Source organism: Cricetulus griseus, chromosome 3 (genome assembly GCF_003668045.3).
Source record: "Cricetulus griseus strain 17A/GY chromosome 3, alternate assembly CriGri-PICRH-1.0, whole genome shotgun sequence".
NCBI classification, from domain to species: Eukaryota; Metazoa; Chordata; class Mammalia; order Rodentia; family Cricetidae; genus Cricetulus; species Cricetulus griseus.
Genome location: NC_048596.1, coordinates 277830167 through 277855467, shown reverse-complemented (window position 1 = coordinate 277855467; position 25301 = coordinate 277830167). Strand labels below are relative to the sequence as shown.

Genomic DNA, 25301 nt, shown 5'->3' with positions numbered 1-25301 from the left:
CCTACTAGATTGACCAGGTGTCTAACATCTGATACTGACCCTTGCTAATGACATGGGGAATTCCCTTACACTGTCAAGAAAGGGTGTGACTGGGAATAACCACTCTGAAGGGCACAGTGCCAGAATTCCACAAAAGTATAATCTGGTACCATGTAAAATCCAACAATTCTACTTGTAGGTAACACCCAAGAGAAATACTCACACATACTCGTAAGAGAGCAGATGAAGTAATGCTCACCTGAGTGGGTGTGTTGTTGCTTTCCTGGGATTCCAGCACACAGGAGGGGAGGCAGGAGAGTTTCTAGTTCAAAACTACCCTGAGTTATATAGGGAGACTTTATCCAAAGAAGAGGAGGAGGGATTTTAAGTCAATCGATGGATATTACAATAGAGTCAGAAGCCAGAAAATATGCACCCATAAAGAAATCAGGAACTTTATGAAGTAAAATACACTAAATACCTAATTGAGCTGGATCAAGTATATATATATATATATATATATATATATATATATATATATATATCCAGAAAGAGATTTCCATGCAAAGTTTCAAAAGCATCAAAATTATATACTGAAATACACATGTGAAACAATTTACTTAAAAGCTTTAATGATAGCACCAGTGTTTACAGTGCATGTGCAAAGTGGAGGAGCTGAAGGCAATGAAGGTTACCTAGGGCAGGAAGAAAGGGCGTATGATAAATAAACAAACTCTTATATGGCTTATCTGACTAAATTGAAACCCTAGTTAGTTCTTTTTATAAAGAGAAAAGGTTTTATAAAGAGAAGAGACAGAAGACAGGCATTGAGTCTTAATCCCAGTAAGTAGAGGACGTTACTTGCGATGTTCTTGTGACTGCTTTTCACTTTATGAGGAGGAAAGGAAAGGAGAGAGGGATGGAGGGGAAGACAAAGCGGCGGGGGGGGGGGAGGAAGGAACCCAAAGGAGAAGAGGAGGAAGGGAGAAAAAGAAACTGGGGTGGAGACAGCCACAGAGTAAAGTGACTGCAGAAAGCCTAGGCCCGGGACTTCTCTGGGCCTCAGTACACAGACAGCTGAGCTTGGGTTCCTAGGTCTACAGCTGGCCCCTTGCCAGCCTTGCACTACCTACTGGTGACTTATACCTGGCCATGAGGGTCTCCAGCCCGCAGCACGTCTCCCCAGAGACCTTTCCCCACAGTCCCTGGGAACAGCTGAGGAGCCTTGAGGGGCGTGGTCTTGGCCTCAGAGAAGGCCTTAACTCCCAAGGAAGCATGGCAAAGGCCAGGAATTTGGCAGAGGAGTGTGAGAGCTTTTGCCATGACAACCTCCAGCTTCTCTGACCCCCCCCCCCCCGCCCAGAATTCTAGAAAGTTCCAGACCCAGGGGCTTTTTGGCCCAGGGCCTCCTTTCAGCCCTGCCTCACAGGGCTTCACAGGAGGCCAGCAGAACAGTTTCTTCACAGAAATCTAGGCTTCCTCCCACTACCCAGCAGAGGATGACTTGGTCCTTTCAGGCAGGCTAACAGTCACCTTCTAATCACTAGGATGAGATTGGACAATCATAAAGTTAAAATGTGATACTCCATAGGAATCCTCTCAGCTCCTTGAGGACACGCCCCCTCCCACACATCAGCAACCCTTCAGGTCACTAGCGGCCTCAGCCCTCTCATGGTATCCACAACAAGCCTTCCTCCTTCCTCGAGTCCAGGTCTCATTTCAGAACCTTGTATGTGAGCCTTGTTCCCCACCACTCTTTTCCACATCTCACTACACCCCAGCTACCCTAAAAACCAGATCCCACACGCTTGGGCTTTCAGAAAATTCAACAAAATCCATTACAGGCCTGTAACACTCCTTAAGCAGCAGGGGGCCCACCCAAAGTGTCCTTTCCAATCAGGACATGTTGAGTCCATCCCATGTCGAGGGCTCCCAGTGCCCTAAAGTGTGTACTTAAGACTTAGAAAAGAATGCTTCTTGAACCAACTATTCTATATTTCTACCGCCCCATCTGACACCTCACAAACAAACTGTTAACTCCCCAAGCGTAGGGTGTCCTGTTTGTCACACATATGGCCATTTTCCAGCATAGAGTAAACATTCATGAACGGTCTGCTCTCAGATGTAGACAGACAGACACCCTCCATCTGGAGAGGCTAGACACACATGCATGCCGGTATATAGCAGGACTCAATGAAGTCTTACAGATACCAACTTGAGTCATGGAGAAATCGAGGAAACAAAGCAAACAGAGGGCAGAGTGGCAATTTCAAAAGAAACATTTATTCAATTTAAAAGTGAATTTAGGGGCTAGAGAGACAGAGCGGGGGCTGACAGCACCTGCTGCCCCCACAGAGGACCTGGATCTGGTTCCCAACACCTACATGATTACAACCATCGGTAACTCCAGGCCCAGGAGATCTGAGACCCTCTTCTGGTCTCTGTAGGCATCCAGTCCACCATGGTACACTTACATACACGCAAGCAAAACACTCCTACACATAAAATAAATACATTTAATTTTAAAGTTTTAAAGAGAAGTTATATTACTGATTCAAACCAACTACACATACATTTTTAATGATAGCAGATGAATACTTAAATGGACTCTAGCCAGTCTATCTGAGAGAGGACAGTAGATGCTCTCAGGTGAACAGTGTTTGATAAGCCACAGATAGGAGGTTTCTGGCAGAGAGAGATGCAAAGGAAGGACTCACAGAACAGACTGGAAATGCAATATGTGCATACATACACACATATGCATGACTGGCAGCTTAGCTGGAGAGCAGGCATTGATATCAAGCCTTGAAAGCTGGCAGACAACTCAAATACAAGTGCAGTCTACTGTCACCTTGCACTGTCCCTGGCGCTCTCCAGCCTCGACTTGACATTTTAGGGCTTTACCGAGACACTTTCCTCTCTATGGGCTTAGGAAAAAGGTGGATTTTTGAGAAGTAAAGGAAGTAATATTCAGAAAACTCTATGGGAATGGCTTTGACTTGAAACTTCCTGGAAAGGCTCTGCCTGGCATTTTAAGTGGCTTTGCATTTGCCTTTCAGGCTATCAGATAACCCCAGTAGGAGACCTCCCCAGCACAAAGGGAGGCCCTGTGGAGTTTTTCTTTGACAAACACTACCTTAAATGCAATAGTATGAATTCCTGATGCCCCAGACACCTGCCGCCTCACCTCCAGAATAGGTAGATGATAGATGGAGACCAGCTTAAGGTAGGTTCAGTTCAGAGCTTGAGTGAGGTGTCTGCCCCCCCCCCAAGCCTGGAGCCATGGGCTGGGACACTTCAATTAGACAGAATTCTCTCTGCCACGAGCATCTTTTATAGGGCATACAACCATCTCTTAACTCCCAGGCTTTGTTGTGTTTGTAATAAAACAGAGTTCAGGGGTAGAGTTGGGAGACGGGGTGTCAATAGCCATGGGAGAGGGTGAGAGAGGGCTAATTAGCACTACTGAGGCTGGGCACCCATGCTAGTTACTGACAAACTGGTAAGCCTAATGGAGACATGTCTCCAGTGCTCACATCTCCAGCAGAGCCATAAAGACTTAACAATATTTCAGTTCTCTTCAGTGTACAAACTACGAGAAAAGCTCCCTCAAGTAATTATGGACAAAAATTTTTCTCCGAGAGTTTGGAGAGTCTTGAGCTTGTCTGTGTCTGCCACCATGAGCTTCCAACAAAGGGACAGCGTCATTCATCAACAGAAAACTTAGAGTGGTAGCATTAGGTCTACACAAAACACATCAGCATCTACCAGGAAAATGTAAGTTTAACTGAGTTACTACATTGTCTCCCATGCAGATTTAAGACTAAAATCTCACCAACAGGTGATGTGCCAAATCCTAGAAATGGATCACACAGTTGCGGCAAGCCACGTGGTCTAGACCTCTTTCTGCTGCTGTGATGGAACACTGGCCCAAAGCAATCTAGGGTAGGCAAGGGTTTGTTTCAGCTTGCAGGTCACAGTCCACCACTTAAGGAAGTCGGGGCAGGAACCTGAAGCAGAAATGATGGCGGATGCTGCTCGCTGTCTGCCTCGCTCTTAGCTAACATCTTGTGCAGCCCAGGACCACCTCCATAGGGGGTGAAGCTACCCACAGTAGGCTGGTGCTATTCACATGGGTTGGATCCTCCTGAATTATTTAACAATCAAAGAAATCCCCCACAGACATGTCCACAGGCTAATCTGATCTAGGCAATTCTTCAGCTGAGGCTTTCCACCCAGGTGACTCTAGGCTGTGTCAAATTGACGATGAAAACCAACTAGGGCACCATGTCTCATCTGCCTAATACAGCATGTTTTCTCTTTTATCCTTTAATGTTTCATTAGTCACTAGTACTTTTAAATTAGAAATTTACACATTTTAAATCTGAATCTCCCTCTACTTGCAGACACACAATAAATGAAATAAAATGAAATGAAATGAAAATCCGGAGGAGGGAGGAAACTACTCCAGTATTCTAGACCATGTGGGCGATCAGCTGCCCCACCCCCAGGCATCTGCGTGTATTTCTGCTTGTAACTTCTTGACTGACCTTGGCTATTCCTTCACTGCCTCCTAGCAAGGTTTTATGATATTAACTTATTCTTGGTTTTAATCTCCTCTGAGACATTAATGCCCCATGCACTCTACCTTGACAGGAGTTGCCTCGAGATCCCTAAAATGAGCCTCATCCAATAGAATAACACAGAAAGGGCAGTAAACACCTCACTTTACAAACAACAAAGTACTTTCTGTGATGATATGGCTCTGAAATTCTTCCAAAGGCCAAATACAAAAGGTTTGCCAGCGTGTATGTTGATGTGGGATGTCCTTCTCTAAGTTTCAAACATGTGTTGCTTTTATTGGTTGATGAACAAAGCTGCTTTGGCCTATGGTAGGGCAGAATACAGCTAGCCAGGAAATCCAAGCAGAAATACAGGGAGAAAGAAGACAAAGTTGAGAGAGATGCCAGCAGCCGCCCGAGGAATAAGATGCCAGAGCATAACCCAATAAGGCACAGAACATGTGGTGATACACACATTAATAGAAATGGGTTAATTAATGTAAGAGCTGGCTAATAATAAGCCTGAGCCATCTGCCAAACAATTATACTTACTATTAAGCCTCTCTCTGAGTGATTATTTTATAAGTGGCTTTGGGACTGGGTAGGGCACAGAAAAGCCTCCACTGCAGTATGTCTGGGAGGAGGTGGTGTAACCTTTGGGGGGTGGAGCCTAGATGGAGGAACCAATCCCCATGGACAACCAGCCCCATCAGGAGCATCTCTGCTCCACACACCCTCTCACACTCTTCCCACCATTCCTGCCTTACCACAAGTGGAGGGCCACATATAAATAACCCTTCTCTCCAGCTAATGTCATTGCCTCACGTGCTGTGTCCTAGCAAAGCTGATTAACAGACTTTTATTTCTTCCAGAATATCTGGAGACTTCCTCTGTTGTTAAAAAGGCACAGAAATAGACAACAGACACTGCCAACTTAGTACTTCGTGTGGTGGTGAATAAATCCCAGAAGGGTAAAAAAGTAGATTCTTTGTGATAATATCTAAGGCTCCAAGGAATAAACCTCGACAGGCTTTGTCTCTGGCAAGTCACAGTAGCCTAGCAGCACAGCCAATGGGAAGACCTGGCTCATCAGGCAGCATGGCACAGCTTTGAACTATGACTGCAAGAGGACAAAATGGTCCTAATGCTGAATGATTAGCGAAAGAGTTACTGAAGTTTCTGTTTAAGCCAGCAGATTTATTTAGGACAAGTGGTCCAACGGGAAATTGTGTGAAGCATAAGTGAGATCATTTGGTGATTTGGGGTGCAGTTCACCGCTAATTCATCCTGGCAGGTGCATGGGGGAACCAGCCCTCTCAGTTTGGAAGCACCACAGGAGCCTGAGAGAGCTTTCCTATGGCTGCAAAAGCTGCAGGGTCACAGCTGCTCATGTCATCCAAAACCACCTCTATTGCCCTGTTAGCACAACTCTGGGTCTCCATGTTTGCTCCAGATTCTGGGGATGTCACATTGCTGCTTCCCAGCATGCCTGGTTCTGCCTGCTGGTTCCTTTGCAGCCCCTCTTCGTGTGCAGGCAGGGTGGCTTCCACCTGGATGAGCACACAGGCTGGGCTGCTCAGTCTTTGTAAAAAGATGTCAGTCCCCACCATCTGCTTGTCTGGTTTGCAAGAATAGACTAGAATCTGGCCTTATTCAACCAGAGAGATGAAAATTTTCTAGGCTCTAATCAGAGAAGACAATGTCAAAGCAGCATGGGAGAGCTTCTGTCAGAGCTCCACCCTATAAAGAACAGGTGGTGACAGGAGTCTGAGGTTATAACATGTGTGACCCCAGTGGGCAGTGACAGGAATCTAAGGTGATAACATGTATGATCCTGTGTGAGCAGTGACAGGAATCTAAAGTTATAACATGTATGATTCTGTGTGGGTAGTGACAGGAATCTAAAGTTATAACATGTATGACCCCAGCAGGCAGTGACAGGAGTCTGAGGTTATAACATGTATGATCCTGTGTGGGCAGTGACAGGAATCTAGGGTTATAACATGTATGACCCCAGCAGGCAGTGACAGGAGTCTGAGGTTATAACATGTATGATCCTGTGTGGGCAGTGACAGGAATCTAAGGTTATAACATGTAAGATCCTGTGTGGGCAGTGACAGGAATCTAAGGTTATAACATGTATGATCCTGTGTGGGCAGTGACAGGAATCTAAGGTTATAACATGTATGACCCCTGGAGAATAAACTCTCTATCCTCTTTAGCCTCTGCAGGCTCGGGGTCACTGTCACATCCCTGCTTTCTCCAGAAGAAACTGACATCTACCCATGGATAGATGTAAAATCTGTGCACTGCGTAGTGATTGTCCTTGCAAAGAAATTCCTTTCCGAACAGGGTGCCGGCAAAGCTGTGCTCCTGCTGGATTAGGAGGCTGTCTCCTTCCTAATAATGAGTTTTTCTTTTCACTGCCAGGAAGTGGAGGGCAAATGCTGGCTCAGTCATAGTAACTAATCCAGGCTTGGGGTAGACGATGTTCTGATCGCTCTCTTGTCTTTAATCCCTTATTTCCTCCTGTTTTTACCCTCTTAACTTTATTATGTAAATTTATCAACTGTACACACTAGTGAGGAATTGCTTGTTGTGTTTCTAATATCCAGTCATTAAAAAGTACGTGACCATAACATATAATTACTTGATCTTATAAGCATGATAATCTTAGAGGATACATACTGATTACAAAATGAAAATTTCACCAGAAGTGGTGGTGCATGCCTTTGATTCCAGGACTTGGGAGGCAGAGGCAGGTGGATCTCTGTAAATTCAAGCCAGTAGCGTCTACCTAGAGAGTTTCAGGTCTGCCAGAGCTACACAGTGAAACCTTGTCTCAACTTCTTTTCTTGAAACTTTGATGCCCATGCATGAATTGTATTTTTAAATCCCTTCTCCTCTCTCTGTTACTTCAGGTAAACCAGTGTGCTACTGATGATTCACAAAGAAGACATGCCAATGAAGAGCCCAGGCTGAAGACCCCTGACAGCGCTTCAGCCAACGCAAATCACAGCAGAACAGCTCTGGAAGCTGTGGGACTCTGGGCCAGACAAGTCACTCCACGCAGGCAGAGGCTGGGAACCGATATCCATGCCCCAGTTTGAGGACAGGTCAAGCGAGGCAGAGGGAGAGTGAGTGGTGGGTAAAACGTCGAAGGAGACAGTGGGAATGGGGAGGATTTTGGGTCTCAGTGAGCGTCCGTCTCTATGTGACACACACAGGCTTGTGATTAGCAGTTGTGAGGGTGGAGTCAAGGAGGACTGCAGTGCCCACAGCATCCCCAGGGTTCCCTGCAGTGCTTCACCTTCCATGAGTGTTAATGTCTCCTTGTTTCTACAGAAGGCACAAGATCACTTTCTTTGGGGTCAAATGACAAGGGTGCTCGTGGGAGTGGTCCCAAGTGTTAGGGGCTGCTGACCGAGACGTGGGGAAGTTCCTATGCAGAAAGAGGGACTGTGTCTACAGCTTTTAAACAGATCCTTTATAAAATCCCTTATTCATGGAATATGGCTACTCAAAAACCACACTTCTGAGCTAGCTGGATCAGCCATAGCAGAAAGTAGAAGAGCTGTTGCCAAGAGATGTGGGAGCGAGCGGGCATGGGTCTGGCTGCTTGATGTACAGTCCAGGGTTGCATACAGCAAAGACTTCTGCAAATGGATGCTGGCACGGCATAGCACACGGATGCGCAAAATGCCAGCCGACCAAACATTCAAAACGCTTGAAGTGCATATATTTTTGTAGAAGCCTTGTAATTGGAAAACAATAACCAGGGGAGACTGGAAAACAAACTCCAGAGTTTGGAAGAACAGTTTGAAACCTGCTGAACAAAGTGGACAGGTCTACTGGACATGCGACAACTGTAGGAAAAGACTGTGACCTGAACACCAGTGGTTGTGTTTGCCTCTCGCCTGCTCAGCACACGACGGTTGATATCGCAAACGGCTAAGCACAGCAGGTGACATGAGAAGACTGGGCAAAGCAGCCCAGAGGCATCCCACGGTGCAATAATGGGACGGATGCCATTCATTCGAATCTGTGCTCCCAACCACAGCACCTGCTCAACACCAAGGTCAAGGGAAGTCCTCTTGTTTTATCACAGTTCTTCCTCAGCCTCACAAATGCCCCACAAAATACAGTTGAAGACAGTCAAAACCTGTGCATAAAGGGTAAACCGAGTCAAGCACTTCACACACATCTGTTTAATTCAGCCTCACCACGCCCTTCAAGAAAGGTTCTCTAGTTATCTCCTTCCCTGAAGAAGAAGCAGAAACATGGACGGGAATCCACTGGTGCGAACTGGAGCAGGCTGCCTGACCCACTTCCTAGAGTACCTAGCACCATGTCCTTCCTCGCAGCGGTGACCACACCCAGGGAACCTGGGAATGAACTTGGTCATCTTCTTGCCTGTACTACCTGAACCAATTATTTTTTGATTAAAAAGACAACAACAAAAATCTTCACCCCAGTCAGAATGGCTATCATCAAGAAATCTGACGAGAAATGTTGAGAGAGGAACCCTTATGCACTGCTAGTGGGGTGCAAATTAACACACACGTTATGGAAGTCAGTTTCCTCAAAGAATGAAAATAAAATTTCCACATGACCCGGCTATTCTACTCCTGGGCATATGCCCAGAGAGCGTTATACCCTACCGGAGATATTTGTATCCACAGAGATATTTGTACATCTGTGTTTATTGCAGCTCTATCTATGATAGCAAGGAAAGAGAACCAACTTACACGTCCATCAACAGAAAAATGAATGATGAAAGCCTGGCACACATATAAAGTGGAAAGTTACTCAGCTCTAAAGACAAATAAAGTCATAAAATTTGCAAAAAAAAAAAAAATAATCAGGTAGACTTAGAATGTGTAAATATCAACCTGAGGCCACCCAGTCTCAAACAGAAAAAGAAAGCGTGTTTGTTCTCCCTCAGATGAGGCTCCCAGCCTGCGATGTCAGGTGCTCATGTGGTACAGTAGAACACTTAGAAATGAGGGTACCAAAGGTGACAGAGGTGACACCCAAGGGCGGGATGCAAGTAAAGGACACACAAGCCGGCAAACAGAGCAGGAAAGCAAATCTTTTTTTTTCCAGTTTTAACTCTGTCGTGTTTCTTCTCTTTGGTGGTGAATAAGAGCACAAAACTGTATTTGTGCAAAAGTCTAACCGGAGCTCATAGCTTCAGAGTGGCCATTCTGACTGCACAGAAGATGGGCGTTGAACTGGGCAAGTGTTTGAGTGGCTTCTTTAATCAGCCTGTGCAATGCTTGTCATGAAGCTACTGCTTTTAATTATTTAAAAAGAAAAGAGAAAATTGTGAGAAGGGAACTTTCTATAACATCAGGGTTCTCCTAGGATGGAAAAAAGATGGGGTAGCCCCTTCCACATAGAGGGATACTCTCTCAGCCTAGACTCTCGGGGGAGGGCCCAGGCCCTGCTCCAAATGATACGACAGACTTTGAAGATCCCCATGGAAGGTCTCACCCTCCCTGGGGAGCAGGAAGGGTCTGGGATAGAGGGTTGGTGGGGGGTAGGGGAGGAGAGGAGGGAGAGGGGACTGGGATTGACATGTAAAACAAGATTTTTTCTAATTTAAATAAAAAAGAGAGGAGTAAAAAGAATAAAAAGGTAGGGGAGGAGAAGAGTAGAGACCACATCTGTGCTCATGCTGGGAACATCCCTGAAGAGTTTGAGTATCACGGTGAGCCCACTGCATGCTCTCAGGAAATACACCCCACGATGACACTGTTCTAGAGCATTCTCCCAGCTCAAAACCACAGTGACACCTGTTAGACAAGCTGGTCCACAGGCCCATAGCTCTGGGGAGTGGCCTACGTAGCTTGAAGGTACTCCTTCCATGTTCTGTCACCAGACTCCTCCACCTGAGGTCAAGAGGGGGGTCAAAGGACAATAGCAGACTCCTATCCGAGTCATGCCTGCATTCTTGGCCAGGTGTCCAGGTCTCAGAAACCCCTACTAAACAACATCAAATCTACCACTGGGGCCTACAGAGATCTGGTCTTTTGAATCTCACCTCCCAAGAGTAAACCATGCCATGGGTGTACGCATCTCTAGCCATGACGGTGAACACAGAGGGTTTTCTGTGGTGGTGTACTGGGAAATAAGGTGTGATGTCTAGATCGTTGGCACATTCTGTGGAAGATCCTATGAATGTTGAAAGATGGGTAGGGTGGTCCAACTTGGTAAAATGAAGACTTTATTTGTACCTTAAAAGGCTATATTAAAGGTATGGTAGGAACTGGCCTATCTTAATACCCAGAAATCAAGAAAAATACCAGAGAAGACATGCTTAAAATACATTTGTTGACTGACTGAAGACTGAATGCTAGTCAGACCATGGTGACACACATCTTTGATCCCAGCACTCAGGAGGCAGAGGCAGGTAGATCTTTGAGAGTTCAAGGCCATCCTGGTCTACAGAGTGAATTCCAGTACAGCCAGGGCTACATAGAAGAACCCTGTCTTAAAAAAGCTAAAAGAGTGAATGCCTTAGCTTATACATACATAGACATATATTCTGATATATCCATAGGAAAAAGACAACTCAGTCATGAAAATGCTCATCATTCTTTGAACTGGACATGTACGAATATAAAATGAAATAAAGGGAAATAACTGTCTCCATTAATTCCACGATGGGCTGGGTAAGCTGTATGCCCAGAGCCAAGGTTCCAGGGGAGAGTTTTATTTGTCTGTTTATTTTTTGTTTTGTTTTGTTCTGTTTTTCTGTCAAGGGAACAAATCCTTAAAAGAGTAAATAAGATAGCTAAAAAGTTAAATTCCATAGTGTCCCCCAACTCACCATGAGACCTGTGACTCTACCAAAATGAGACCTTTCTTATCAGAGGTCAACATTACAGTCACTTTCTTTACGATGCCCACCCATTCCCTTTGAAATTCTTAACTTCCAAAATCCACAGGGAATCTATATGCATACATATATATATGTACATATTTACATGTAAATATATAGCATTATGCAAACATAAACAAATGAATGTTATTTAACTCACAGAGGAATTATCTGTTTGGATCTTTCAACACCATCTGTTCACCTATAGATCCCTCCACTCTATTTCTAAAAGCTTTCCAATCTCATATGGCTGTTATTTTATGATCAGTTCTGTAAACAACTATAAAAAATTCTCTCAGATGCAAAATAGTGTTGATCAGTATAAATGCAAAAGAAGCCCCACACAGTGTCCACAGTATCAGCCCGATGCATCTTGACTGCAAAGGCACAGACCCATGTGCTGTCAGGGAGGGCATGACACTGCCCCCACAATGTGCACCTCTGGTCCTAACAAGGGCAGTCCTTTGAGAAGAGTGAACAGCCTCTGCCACCCGCACTACAAGGAGCATAAATGACATCTGAACTCTCATTCGAGCATCGCCTTACGTGTGAGGCACCAGCCTTGCAGCTTCTTCAGGGAAAGCTGCCATTGATCCACGAGGCTACCTGCTATCGGCTATTACACAACACAACAGGCACAACTCTTCACCATCACACTTGTTCACAGGAGATCAAATGTCTTCTTCCCTGGACTCATCGCTGCTTTTTTTCTGCCTCTGTGGTCCCTTATCCTCCATCTCACCCCTGCCGTCCTCCTCGTTGAATAAATGTTCATCTGGCCTCACCAAGCCTTGGCCTTTTCCCTGGCTACAATCAGTTGTTTCTTACTGTGCACAAGCTAACACTGTGCATTGTAATTCTGTGAAGGTTATTTGTGTAAATAAATACCATAACCTAGTAGCTTCAGAAAATTCACATCTAGAGATTTACATACTGATGGCTGAGAAACCCATTCGAGTACTCTTACTTGGAATCCTAAAGGATAGACAATAAATAGAGATAAATGATTTATAGATAGATAGATAGATAGATAGATAGATATAGATGATATATATAGATGATATATGTAAATAGATCATATATAGGTAGATGATTGATTTTATATATATATAGATAGATGATAGATATATAGATAGATGACAGAGATAGATAGATAGATAGATAGATAGATAGATAGATAGATAGATAATAGATAAGTAGGTAGAGATAGAAAGATAGGTGATAGATAGACAATTGATAGATAGCAGATCCATGAGGGCATCTCCTTGTATATGTTCAATGTGCTCAAAAGAGCAGAAATGGGATTCTTAGTTATCATATGCACAGTTATCACATAACTGCTTGTGCATCTTATATCCTAGTGGGGTATACAACGTGCACTGGGGATTTGCCACGTGACCTTCATGTGACTGGGAAAGAAGGTGTGGCCTAGATGCTAGAGGAGAATAGGAGACTCAAAACATAAGGAGTTCAGCTAGGAGTAGAAGGCAGGGAGCAGGGAGCTGACTTCAGGTCATCAGGTGCAGCCAGTAAACTCTGACAATAAGTGAGAAGATAACTTGGTGCTCAAATAGCAGAGTGGTCGGATCTCAGTACTAAAGCACTGACAACATAAATAGCAAGGACAGAAAACCAGCACCGAATCATGGACATGGAGCTTCTGGGGCTTACGATGGAGATGTTTTGGGCAGGGTGAGAGGCAAGGATGGATTTCATTCTTCCACAGGCAGATAACCAGTTTTCCCAGCACTATCTGTAGAAGAAACTTACATGCAGCGTGCTAACGATCCAGTCTTCACACCTGAACCCCCACTGCACCGCTGTGGGAAAGTCTTCCCCCATGTCATCATGACATCAGGCCCAAAGAAAATGTAGATTTTATGTCTTTACTAGGGGATTCTGAGGCCCCAGACACAGACCAAGAAGGAAGTGTGTTATCTTCAGGTAGGTACCTTCTGTTGTCTGTTGAGACTTTCCTCACCTCGTGTAAATGAACATGGTAGAGGTGTGCAGAGTGAAAACCTTCAAGCTGACCAGGATACTCCCAGAGCTAAGACCTGTGGACCAGTGGGTCCATCACCCGGGTCTTCACAGTGGTTTCAAGCAGGGAGACCACTCTAGAACTGGGTAAATAAGGGTGTTGCCCTGGTTAGTTTTGTGTCGACTTGATGCAAGATAGAACCACTAGAAAAGAGGGGACCTGGTTGTCCTGTGGGCATTTTCTTCATTGATATTTATGGGGGAGAGTCCAACTCACTATGGGAAGTACTGTTCCTGGGCTGGTGGTCCCTGGGGTCTATAAGAAAGTGGACTGAGCAAACCATAAGGAGCAACCCAGTAAGCAGCACTCCTCCATGGTCTCTGCTTCAGTTCCTGCCTCCAGGTTCCTGCCTCCAGGTTCCTGCCTCCAGGTTCCTGGCCGGACTTTCCTCAGTGATGGACAGTGGTGTGGAAGTGTCAGTTAAAATAAACCCTTCCTCCTCAGGACGCCTTTGTCATGGTGTTTATCACAGCAATTGAAACCCTATATCCAGTGGGGCCACCAGGCTGTTGAGACAGCTTTGAAGAAAACAGAGTGGTGTGCATAGCTCGGATAGAATTATAGCTTAAACACATTAGGTGAAAACAACTGAGATTCAGTACAGTGGGTATAAACAGACGTACCTGCGTCTGTGCTACAAGCACAAGCAGACTGTTTCCGGAAGGAGAAAGAGATGGAGATGAGAGAGTAGTTGCATTGGAAAGGGACCAAGAGAGTGAAGACTGCAGCACCAGTTAGAAGAGAAGCTAATGTTTCGAGGACAACCGTTCATACTGCCTGCATTGTTTATAATATTCAATATTACTTTCTTAAAGTTAATCACCAATAAAATCACATGTAATAAAATCAATGCATTTCAGAGAAAAAAATGGAAAAATCGCCAATGAAACTCAAAAGGCTCTTGTGTAACATGAATTAATAAGTGAATGACCCTGAGACTGATACTAGCGTTCAAGCTCAAGCTGAAGATCAGAAAAGCAAAGCACCCGGCCTCTTCCTCTGTCTCAGGCTGAAAGGGCTGATCCACACACGAGCTCTCACCAAGTCACAAACTGCTGCCTCTCCTCAGGGTGGCTGGAGAATGAATGCCTCTCTGAGACCTTGCATCTGTCTTATATACTTCCCTAATGTTGGGATTAAAGGTGTGAGCTATAATTCTCTTTTAGACTGATTCACTCTTGTGTAGATCTGGGTGGCCATGGACTCACAGAGATCCATCTACCTCTTAATCCTGAGTCCTAGGATTAAGGGTGTGCACCACCACCTCCTTAGCTTCTGGCTGCTGGGATTAAAGGTGTGTGCCTGGTGTCTGTGGCTTATGGCTTACTTTGCTTTTCTGTAGTAAATCATAAATAATATATCACTACACTTTTGGGCTTTAGAAAGAATGAATGCATCTATCAGAACTAGTGCTGGGCAGTGAGGGAGAGAGAGAGAAAGGAGGGCCATCTGTGTGGGGGATCCACCTGGCCATGCCCTGATGGAGCCTCCACCAAGCTTAGCCTAATGCTGCCAAATAACTTAACTGTGGAATTAAGTGCCCCGGGCTCTGATTCCAAGATCACTAAGCAAGCTTTCAGCCATAATTTGTTCTTTAGAGATCTGCTTGTGTGGAAAGAGATACTATACTGATCTCTGTATTCTATCCCATGCAATAATTATTTGGACTCTTTATATTGCAATATAATGACAACCAGTAAGGAGGGAGGAATGCAGGGTAAGGAGGGGGAACCATCATCCTTGGGTATGAGAGTCCCAGAGAAATTGTAGGCAGTGTCATGACAAAAATCAACATTTTGAAAAAGTTAGTGCCAGCCCATGTCCATTCAGCTACAGAGCTACACATGCCTAAAGTGGGCAAAGTGGCAGGCGTATAAACTAGGAGGCTACCACAGTATTTTAAGGAAAAGATGACGGTGATAGAAGTAAACTGTTTTTAATTATTTATTATTTAATTATTTAATTATTTATTTTGGTATGTGTCTTCCCTCTCAGATTGTAAGCGCCCCAAAAGAGACGAGCTCAGCCTTTCTCATCACTGCCCAAGTACTTGTCACACTGTCTCCCACAAACAAAACCCAGCAAATATTTAAAGAAAAGTGGGGTGAGTGAGGGAAGAGGGGACAAACTGGGCAGGAGAGCTAAAAAGGAGAAAATAAGTTTGTTCAAGAAATGTTTGAGTTGAATTGATAAATGAATGGCCACAGTAATTTCAAGAGAGAGAAATCCAGGTTTCTGGCCTGTGATCCCAAGTGGGTTGTGGCATCATCCATTAAGGGAAGCAAACCCTGCAGATGGGCTAAGGACACTGACCATGAATTTAATTTGTAAGTGCTGAGTGTCATACACTATTGCATATCCAGAAGAAGTGTTCAGTAACCGTTGAGCACATAGACCCAAAGATCATAGCTGGAAGTTCATGAGAACATGGATGAGACTCCATTAGCATGAAGAAGGCAGCAGATGCCATGCCTGAGGGTGGAGGAGCCCAGCAACAGAAGCATCTGTGGTTAAAACTTCAGGGACATCACCTTGGAATGGAGGAACAGAAGAAGACATCACAAGAAGGCCCAAGAGCAGCAGCTAGAGCTGGAACATGTGAGCCCATGGCCCAGGGGGAAGGGGCTTCAAGAAGGAAACGGTGACAAGTCCCCAAGACTGGGGCAGAGTGCTACAGTTTAAGGATTTCTGTCAGGAAAGGTGTGGAGGGACACACAGGACAGGGGACCCAGATCAGTTTTAAGAGCCATCTTTGGTAGGATGTCAAACTGTGCCATACTGTTCCCAATAACACCTGTGGAGACTCTTTAGCCCAAATGAAAGAGTTTGATGAGAGGAAAGATACAGTTTGGTCCTTGTTGACATGGTACCCTCCATCATCATCGTCACAAAAGGCAAACCAGAGAGTTAGGATCACTCCAGAGCCTTGTCCACAATAAACCAGAAGCGTCAAAAATGTTGTCAATTAACACACAACAGCAAGTTTTGACTAGAAACCAACACTAGAGCCAGCTTGTGTAAGCACTTCTAATGCAGGTAGATGGCACACATTAAGAATGCTACCCCTCCCTGGAGAGCTGTGGGACCTCATTACCTTAGTGGGTCCACACAAAGGACACTGTCCAGAGCAGCAGAGGGCTGACTTGATGTGGGTGACTTAGAGAAATCCTGCATGTCAGAATTCTGCCCCCCAGCCAGCCATATTACCACAGCAGGTTCTGCTAAAAAAAATGTAAATAGCAGAACAAAAAAAAAAGACACACCAGTGCAAGGCTGACTGATCTGAAGCAAGATTTTTTGTTTTAGGGTTAGCATCCATCTAAGTCCCTACTTCCAGATTCAACACTGAAGCTGCTAAAGGCCAGGTGGTCACCATATCCCAGATCCAAGGTTGATTCAGATGAACTGCCAATCCCAAAGGGGCCAGGCTAGAACCACTCACTCTGATGGTTTCAACATGCCTTGGACATTGTTTTCATTGTTGTCACAAAAATACCCTAGACCAAGTTGATCTAGTTTGCAGTTCTCCAAAGCCAAGTGCAAGGCAACAGCAAAGGCGTGGTACCTGGTGAGGTCTCATGAGAGGCATACGGAGCAGAAGTAGGAGGAGACACGGGGACCCTCCTACAGAAAGCCACTTTCATTGTAATGGTACAGTCACATGATGCCTCCTCCAGAAAGACCTCCATTCATCCGTGGAGTGTGGCCACCATGGCCCATTCAGCTCTCACTAGGTTCTACCTCTGAGATCCCACCACCTATTTCTGTAACACGCCTGGGGACCGAGGTTCCAGCACGAGGACCCTTGAGGTCAGGCCTCATGCAACCGTCGTAGAATTCCAAATACTGTCTTCCTGCAGACGGCTTCTTCCCCTATACCAGGTTCCTTTACCCTTTTCTGTGTTAACCTTGTTCAGCCTGAGTCCAGCTGAAAGTGTGGTGGTCTTAACCACAGGTCACTACCCAGGAAGAGCAAAAAAGCAGGATTCATCCACAATCCACTAAGCATTTGCCACCAAATTCCCCCCGCCGTGTGTCTGTCTGTCTGTCTGTCTGTCTGTCTGTCTGTCTGTCTGTCGCCTGCCTGTGTCTATGTCCTAGAAAAATGAGGAGGGGATGAAAATTACCACAGAAATAAGAAGGCACTGAAAAGCCACAGATGGAAAGAGCCACCCAGGTATGCTCATCAGTTTGGACTGCTATAAACAAAATACATGTGAATAAGTCATTTTTGACAACAGAAGTTATTGTTCATAGATTTGAAGTCCAGCAAGACCGAGATCAAGGTCCCAGCAGAAGCAGTGTCTAACGTGGCCTATTCATCACGGGTGGCACCTTCTATGTGTATCTTCACATTGTGGAAAGAATATCTGAGCTCTCAAAAGTCTCTTTTGAAAGGGCACTCATTCTATTCATGAAGGGTCTGCCACCTCCTGGCACCACTGCTTTGGGGATTAAATGTCAACACATGAATCTAGGGCCGGCATAAACATTCAAGCCATAGAACAAGGGACACACAACCTTCTTTAGCACCCTAGAGGAAGTCCTAGGACAGCTCTGAAGTGAACCTGGATCCAACTAAGCAGTAACTGGTTTATTGGCTTGCTTGGGTTTTCCGTTCAGTTGGCTGGCTGTGTGGCTGTGTGGCTGTGTGAGGTGGTTATGTAGGCAGTGTTGGTGTGTTGGGTGGTTACGTGGATGGATGGGTGGGTAGTTTCTTGGTTCATTTGTGGCACTGAGGACCGAGCCTAGAGCCTTGAGCATTTGATGTATGCCTCCTTCCACAGAGCCACTTCCTCAGCCCAGTTTGTTTGTTTTGGAGAGAGGTGCTTGGTTGTGTTTTATTTTTATTTTTTAATCATACCCTGTCAGAGAATTTAAAGGTCACCATGTCAAGCTCTCTTGCTCACACATAACAAATGAGTAAGGCAACTTCAGCAAAGAAATGCGACCTGTGTGCAATGAGTTAGTGTCACATATGGCCATACTTCTCTCTCCTCACAACAAGGGACTCTGGAGTCCATAAAGTAGAAACAACCCCTGTGTCAAGGCTGAGGATTCCTGACATATTTAAATATTTACTTACTTGTGTGAGTGTGTGTGTGTGTGTGTGTGTGTGTGTGTGTGTGTGTGTGTGAAGTTCAGAGGACAACTGGCAGCAGACAGTTCTATCCATGGGTCCTGGGGATCAAATTCAGGTCCACAAGCTTGGTGACAAGTCATCTTAACTATTGAGCCATTTTGCTCTCTCATCCTTTTTAACAGTATTTTTTTCTGCTCTTACCCCTTAACGTAGCACTGTATTTCACAAGCCATGTGAAAACCCAAACCCAAGCATCCTTTGACCCAGAACAATTTCCATTTGTGTTGAAAGCTCATCAGAGATTCAGAAGAGAGACTAACATTTACAAACTCTGCTTGGAAATGTCCCTGTCAGGTCATAGGCAAGCAAGCAGAGCAAGGATTGAAGGGAAATTAAAAGAGTAACTTAGCTCAGCTAGCCTTCCATAGCCAGGAGTTTTACAAATCACCATAATTCAACCTAAAGGAACACACATCAAAGTTTTAGCAGAGATTTATATATATCCATAGTCACAGGGTTCTATACAAATATCATTCTGGGGTACATGGGTGTGCAAAAGACTACAGGAAAGGTTGGGGTTCTAGAGGTTAATTGATCTTTATTTGAAATAGAAAAGGAACTCTAAATAGAGGGTAATTAACAGCTTTATCCCCTATAAGAAGATTAAAAATCACTAAAGTTACCCGAATTATGTATCTCTTAACAGTATAATAGACAACAAAGCAGCTGGATGAAGGGGGGCAGGGTAGGAGGGGAAAGAATGGGATGAAACACAAGTCCTCCCTCCCCCCACCATTGTGCTTAGTCTGAACATTTATTCAAGTCTCTAGAACTCTTTTGCCTGAGTTCTGCAAACCAAACCCAGGCAACTGCAGCTGAGGAGACTGGGTCCCTCCCTTATGCCCTACTGGATCAGAGTACTGGGCAGACGGTGAGCCTGGCAGGCCTTCGGAGACTGTCAAGTCCTCACCTGCTTCAGGGTGAGGTTTTAAACCTCCAAGATCAGACACCCAAAGAGCCCGTTGGCTCCATCTCAGGCAACACTCTACAGGAAACCTGAGCTCTGTTTTAGAGGCATTTCTCGATGGACTATCCTGAACTGTGACAACACACAGGACAGCAGCTAATTGGACCCTGAGGCTTGCTCACTGGCTCGGCTGCTGAGCTGGGTCCGGTGTCTTAGAGCATCAAGAAAGAGGGACGAAAGAGAAGCCAAGAGGAAAAGTCAGGGGAGCAGTCACAGGTCTGTCATGGGAGCTAGCAGACCATCTACAGGTTTGTGTGTCCCAACTGTGATGAAGACTTCTTTCTGACCTGTGTTCTGTGCTCACCCCCATGGTCAGCCCACCACACGGGCCCATTTGGTAGTCCTCATCTGTGCCAAGTCATGAGGACTTTTCTTTGCATTTTGTGAAGAGCCGTGTAATGAAGAGGACCGTATACACACATGCATTTCTTTTTCAATGTAAGTTCAACACAAAAAGGCATGTCTTCCCATGTTGAGATAGTCTTTGCTTTAGAATCTTCAATGGCCCTGGCCTCTTTCATTACATTGTCTCACACAGAATGCGTTTGCACAGAGCCAGCCATCTCAACCTTGTCTTCCCATAGCTAAAATTTCTCTAATGGTAGCCTGAAATTAGACCTCTGTCTGAAGACAAAGAACAGAGAAGAGATACCCCAACAGAGAGACCACAGTGCTTGCTTGGATGCAAGGAGACAAAACTTCTCATCCTGCAAGACCTTGGGGATTTTACAAAGAAGAAAATGGAGGTTCTGGGACCCTTCTCTAGGATCGTGATTTAAAGCAGCCTTTCTGGGCCCTGGCCTTGTCACCTCATCTCCTCAGACTAGCACCACCATGCCAACAGTCTAGTTAGTAGCTCGTGTTTTCAAAGACATAGTTTTGGGAAGTTCAGAGCAAAGCACCCCGCGCCACATTCTGACACACAGGTTTTCCGTGATGCACCACTGACTCTGAGCACCAGGCACCTTCTTCCACTGCTGAGGCCAGGATTGTAGCCCCACCCCTCACTGAGGCTTCCTGGGGCTGCAAAGCCAGAAGAAACTTGTATAAGCATTAAAGACAAAGCTCCCCACTTACATGGAGGCCAGAGTCCTGGAGGCCAGGTAACCAGTGAGTGATATCCCAAAAGTCATAGCTCCCTGCCTCCATGATGGACTACTTCTGAAGCTCCTGAAGAAAGAACTTAGTGTCTGCATGCTGCCTTTCTTTGGAGAGATGTGGTAACTTCTGGAATATTCATGCTCTCATCTCCAGATCAATATTTATGATTTCCCAATCTCTTGGACACTCCAGAGAATGAAGTAAGTGGTGGGGGGAATCCTGAGGGTGTGTGTTCTTTGCCTTTTTAATGGAGATCGACCAGCAATCAAATGTGGGGCTAAAATTATCAGGCTGTTTCAGTGCTCAGGTCTCTGCCATTGGAGGCAGCAGGGTGAGATTTGTATTTTAAAATAGCTTGACAAAGTAGATCATGAAAAATGACCAAGCAACTGCTAGTAGTCTATGGTTCTAGGCTCTTTTGTGCTCAATCTCTCTCTCCCCCTCTCTGCCCCTCTCTCACTCTCCCCCTCTCTCACTCTTTCCCCACACATACACACCAAACAAAAATTCTGCCACCCAGAAACAATCCTTCAATCCTGCATCCCCTTACTGTTTTATAGCAATCAAGAGGCACCGGTTTGCAACATTGCTCAAAGCGCTGGCAGATCCAATGCACATTCTACTCCATGGCTTTTGAAGCTTCAAGAAACCTTCTAGAGATGAAGAAGAGCCATTGTAGCCTAAAGACGATGGCAATAGATGGTCCTCAACAATGGCTTGATGATGTTTCTGTCCTTAATAGATAAGCAGTAAGTTCAAATCCTGGAAACTGACTTGCCACTTTAAGCAAAAAGTAATGTGTCAAGGTGAAATTCGATTTTTCTTCCCCAGCTAAACAAAAACTCTAGGTTTTATTCTTCAATAGTTTAGACATAGTCAGAGATCTCAGAGATTTGGACTGTTCCTCCACCATCAGCTGCTCGGCCAACCCTTTGCTTTAGCCAACAACTTTACCAGGAAGTAGTGAAGGGAGTGCAACAAAAGGATTGTGGGATGGAAACAGTGGATGACCTTAAGCAGACCTACACACAGCTGGAGGCAGCTATGGCCACATTGCTCCAACCTCCCACCACTTGCTTGTAACAGTGTATAACCCAGCTCTTCTCTTGAGTCTGAGCACTCTGAATTCCCACAAGGAAGTATCACTTTTCAGAGAAGGAGAAAATCAAACGCATTTCCCTGCACATTCCGTGATGGGCAGTGGGAGAAAGAAGGGTCAGAAGGGTCACGGGGCTTTTTCATTGTTCTGCCCGCACAACAGAGTGAGATTGAAGGTATGAAAGTAAAAAGACTCCAAATGGTTATCCTGAACCGAGGCGTGGACAGCAAGTTTTCACCTCTAGCTTGCAAACTGCATTAGAAAATAAATACATACTGCAATTATTAATAAGCCCAGTGTGACTTGTGCAACCATGCTCAAGATGAGATGCATGGCTCCTAAGAGCAGAAAAACTGCAGTGGAAGAGCTGCAGAACAAGTAGCATACTGTCACCTTTGGCTGAATCCTTGTGAATGCCAGGATGTTTTCAACACAATTAATTGCAATAGCAAAGCTTATTAAGGTGCCAGGGCCAAAATCGATGTATTAATGGCACAGCATTATTGTGCTTAACTAGGCAATGATAAAATGCACACGGATGCTCTAGCAACAGAAGTTGTGGCATGCTAAGAGAAATAAATATTAGACTTGGTTCCAGTCATTGCCCCCAATTCAGAGAATATCACTCAAGAAGTTCAGGAAAAGATCCTTACTAACCTTCAAAAACACATGCAATGCTGGAATGCATGGCTTCCACAATGTGGACAACTGAACGCTACAGACCTGGACATTGAGAAAAACTTACCATGGTAAACTTGTTTCAACCATTAAGTTAAGATGGCAAACTTAACTATGCCTTTTACCTAACACTCGGGTGAGATTTAACGTTGCCCTTTGCAATACACTTTGGTGTTTGACACAATGGGAACCTGAATGGCCACAATCCTAATGACATTGTGCTTATATATGACATTAGTTCTATCTTAAAGGTAAATTTAGCGCTAATGTGGCATTAGCCATTTACAAACACCAGTAGCTGCCACTTAGCAATGGGATGCTGAGCAAGCATTTTTGATCCTCACAGAGAAATACAGATTTACACAGATCAGCTCAGCCAATAAAGAATGTAAGACATGCTGTGACACCAAGATTTCTAAAAAAAAAAAAAAAAAAAATGGGTTCGAACAATGACTCTGACATCAGAGTGTCAAGTTGACTTCAACTTTGTGCAAACACGGTGTCCTACCTGTTAACTAATCTATGTATGTATTTTCAAAATATTCTCACATTTTTCTCTATGAACCCTAAGGGACACACACCATGGTTGAAAATACAGATACTAAAAGATGTTATCTTTCAATGTATATAGTCAGATGTTGCTTTAGCAAGTTCTGAAGACAGATCACAGGCATCACTCCTGTTTTCAAAGGCCAGAAACACATAACTTCAGGATTATACTGATAAACTAAACTGCCAGCCCAGACTATGTTAGGGACAACACTGGACCAATTAACAAAGTTTTTAAAGCATGGAATTTTAGTTCCAACTTCAGCTTGTATCCTCTGGCCAAGTGGTTCAAACAAATGTTATCCCACAGCAAAAGGAACACGGATATGTCATATTCGGCTGAGGATGAAACAAACTCAACTGCTGATATCATTTTGAGTTTAAAATAATTGGTGCTCCCCAAAGAAGCACTGCAATACATTTTATAGATAAAAATGCTGCTCGGTGACCAACTGGAGAAGGTCAAGCAGCACTGAGGGGCTGGGAAGGCCTTGCAGCAGCCTGATGGACGTCACTGACCTACTCCTGCATCCTCAACTTTCATTCACACACAGTTCTCAGTTCCCTCAGTGTCTATGGATTTCCAAACCAGAGGAAGAAAAATAAAGCCAGAGTAGGAAGTGGGGGTGTCACAATAGAATCAATGACTGTTAATTGAGTAAACATTAAAAAAGAAGAAGAAAAAAACAGAGAGCTTCCTTTGCATAGAAAAGAAGCAATATCAACCGGAAGAAAGAAAACCTAGAAGGCTCCATCGGTACAGACTGTGGGCTCCATGTATGCATCAGGCAGAAAGCTCTGGAAAGTCAGTAGTAGTGCTCTTTCCACTTTGAGATACTTTTCTTTCTTTCTTTCTTTCAAGCTGGTCTTAGAATATTAGCGTAAAACAACTAAAGTGAAAGTCAAGCTCTATGTCTCATTTCTTCATTCCATGTCTGTCACTGAATTTTTTTTAAAAAAGCTGCAGTATCTAGCCGTATAAATGTGCCTGCTTGGTCTCCAACCACCCAAAAAGACTGAGTTCCACAAGGCCCCTCCACCCGACTGACATCTGCCTTGGAAAACACAAGGGTTCTGAGAAAGGCCACAGATTCTTCAGAGAAGCCCAGCCCCAGATAGGCCTTGCCAGGGCCATACCCAGCCTACACTCCCACTGGGCTGCCGGGCTGCTTGTCAAAGACTGGGACCCTGGCACCCTGGGCTCAGCTGTTCACAGATTGGCTCAGCTATGCCAGGCCTGCACACTCCACTCTGCTTAGCTGTCATTTCCTTCCACCGTAGTCCTATAGCATAGTCACCGTCGGCAGAACAACAAGATTAGAAAGGACTCCCACTTACATCAAAAAAAAAAAAAAAAAAAAACCAAAACAGGTTATCTTATGCCTTTGGCATTGGCAGATGCATTGGCAGAAAACACTGTTGTACACTGGGGGAGGGGGTGCATGCGCACTCGCCAACCGGAAGGCCACAGCCCAAGCCCTACTTTCAAGGCTGCCTTTCTCAGTCTCAAACACTGTGACGATCACCCAGGAAACTTAGCTTTATAATCCTCTACACCGATGAATAAAACCTTGTGTTCATGAGACATAAAACGCTGGGAAAGGGAACAACAGGACCTCCAACACAGGTGACCTAGGAATCTGGAGAAAGGACTGTTGAGTTCCTGCTTGGCAGTGTGTTTGTCACAGACATCCAACAGAGAAAAAACAAATACATTTCTCTGCTTCTCCATCAAGCTGGACAAGCTGTAACCTTTCTAGGCTCAGGAAGGTCCAAGGCTAAAGCTACCATCCATTAGGGTACACACTGTTTGCCATCCAGCCTAGTCCTGCAGAATTATTCAACGGGCAATTAAGATTTATAATCCAAATGGTTTCAAAATCGTATCTCTGAGAAGTCAAGTTCAAATTAAATCAGCCCAGGCTTTTAGGTCCCCATGATCACATTTTCTCTTTTGAGCGAGTGCTTTTCGACACTCAGAACTTCTCCTCTTACAGAGCATCCTCAGAGTGTCTCTGGAAGCAATCTCCCAAGCAAAATCCAATAGACTTGGTGCAAAGGGAAACTGGTCAGCTCCAAATCTTAGGAAAAGATGTCAAGGGAAAGAGAGAGAGAGACCCTCACTTCCTCCAACCGATTTCTGAAAGCTAATGATTTTAACCTCGTTTCTGGTAAATATTACTGGAATTTCTCACACAACACAACACACACACACACAGAAGAGAGAGAGAGAGAGAGAGAGAGAGAGAGAGAGAGAGAGAGAGAGAGAGAGAGAATTTTACCAAACAAAACTGTT

General features: G+C 44.8%; 1 protein-coding gene across 5 annotated transcripts in view; it reads right to left on the bottom strand.

The window, feature by feature from the left end:
• Positions 1–25301, bottom strand: part of Ntrk2 (neurotrophic receptor tyrosine kinase 2) — a 327293-nt gene that overhangs the window by 301479 nt on the left and 513 nt on the right. The window lies entirely within an intron of this gene.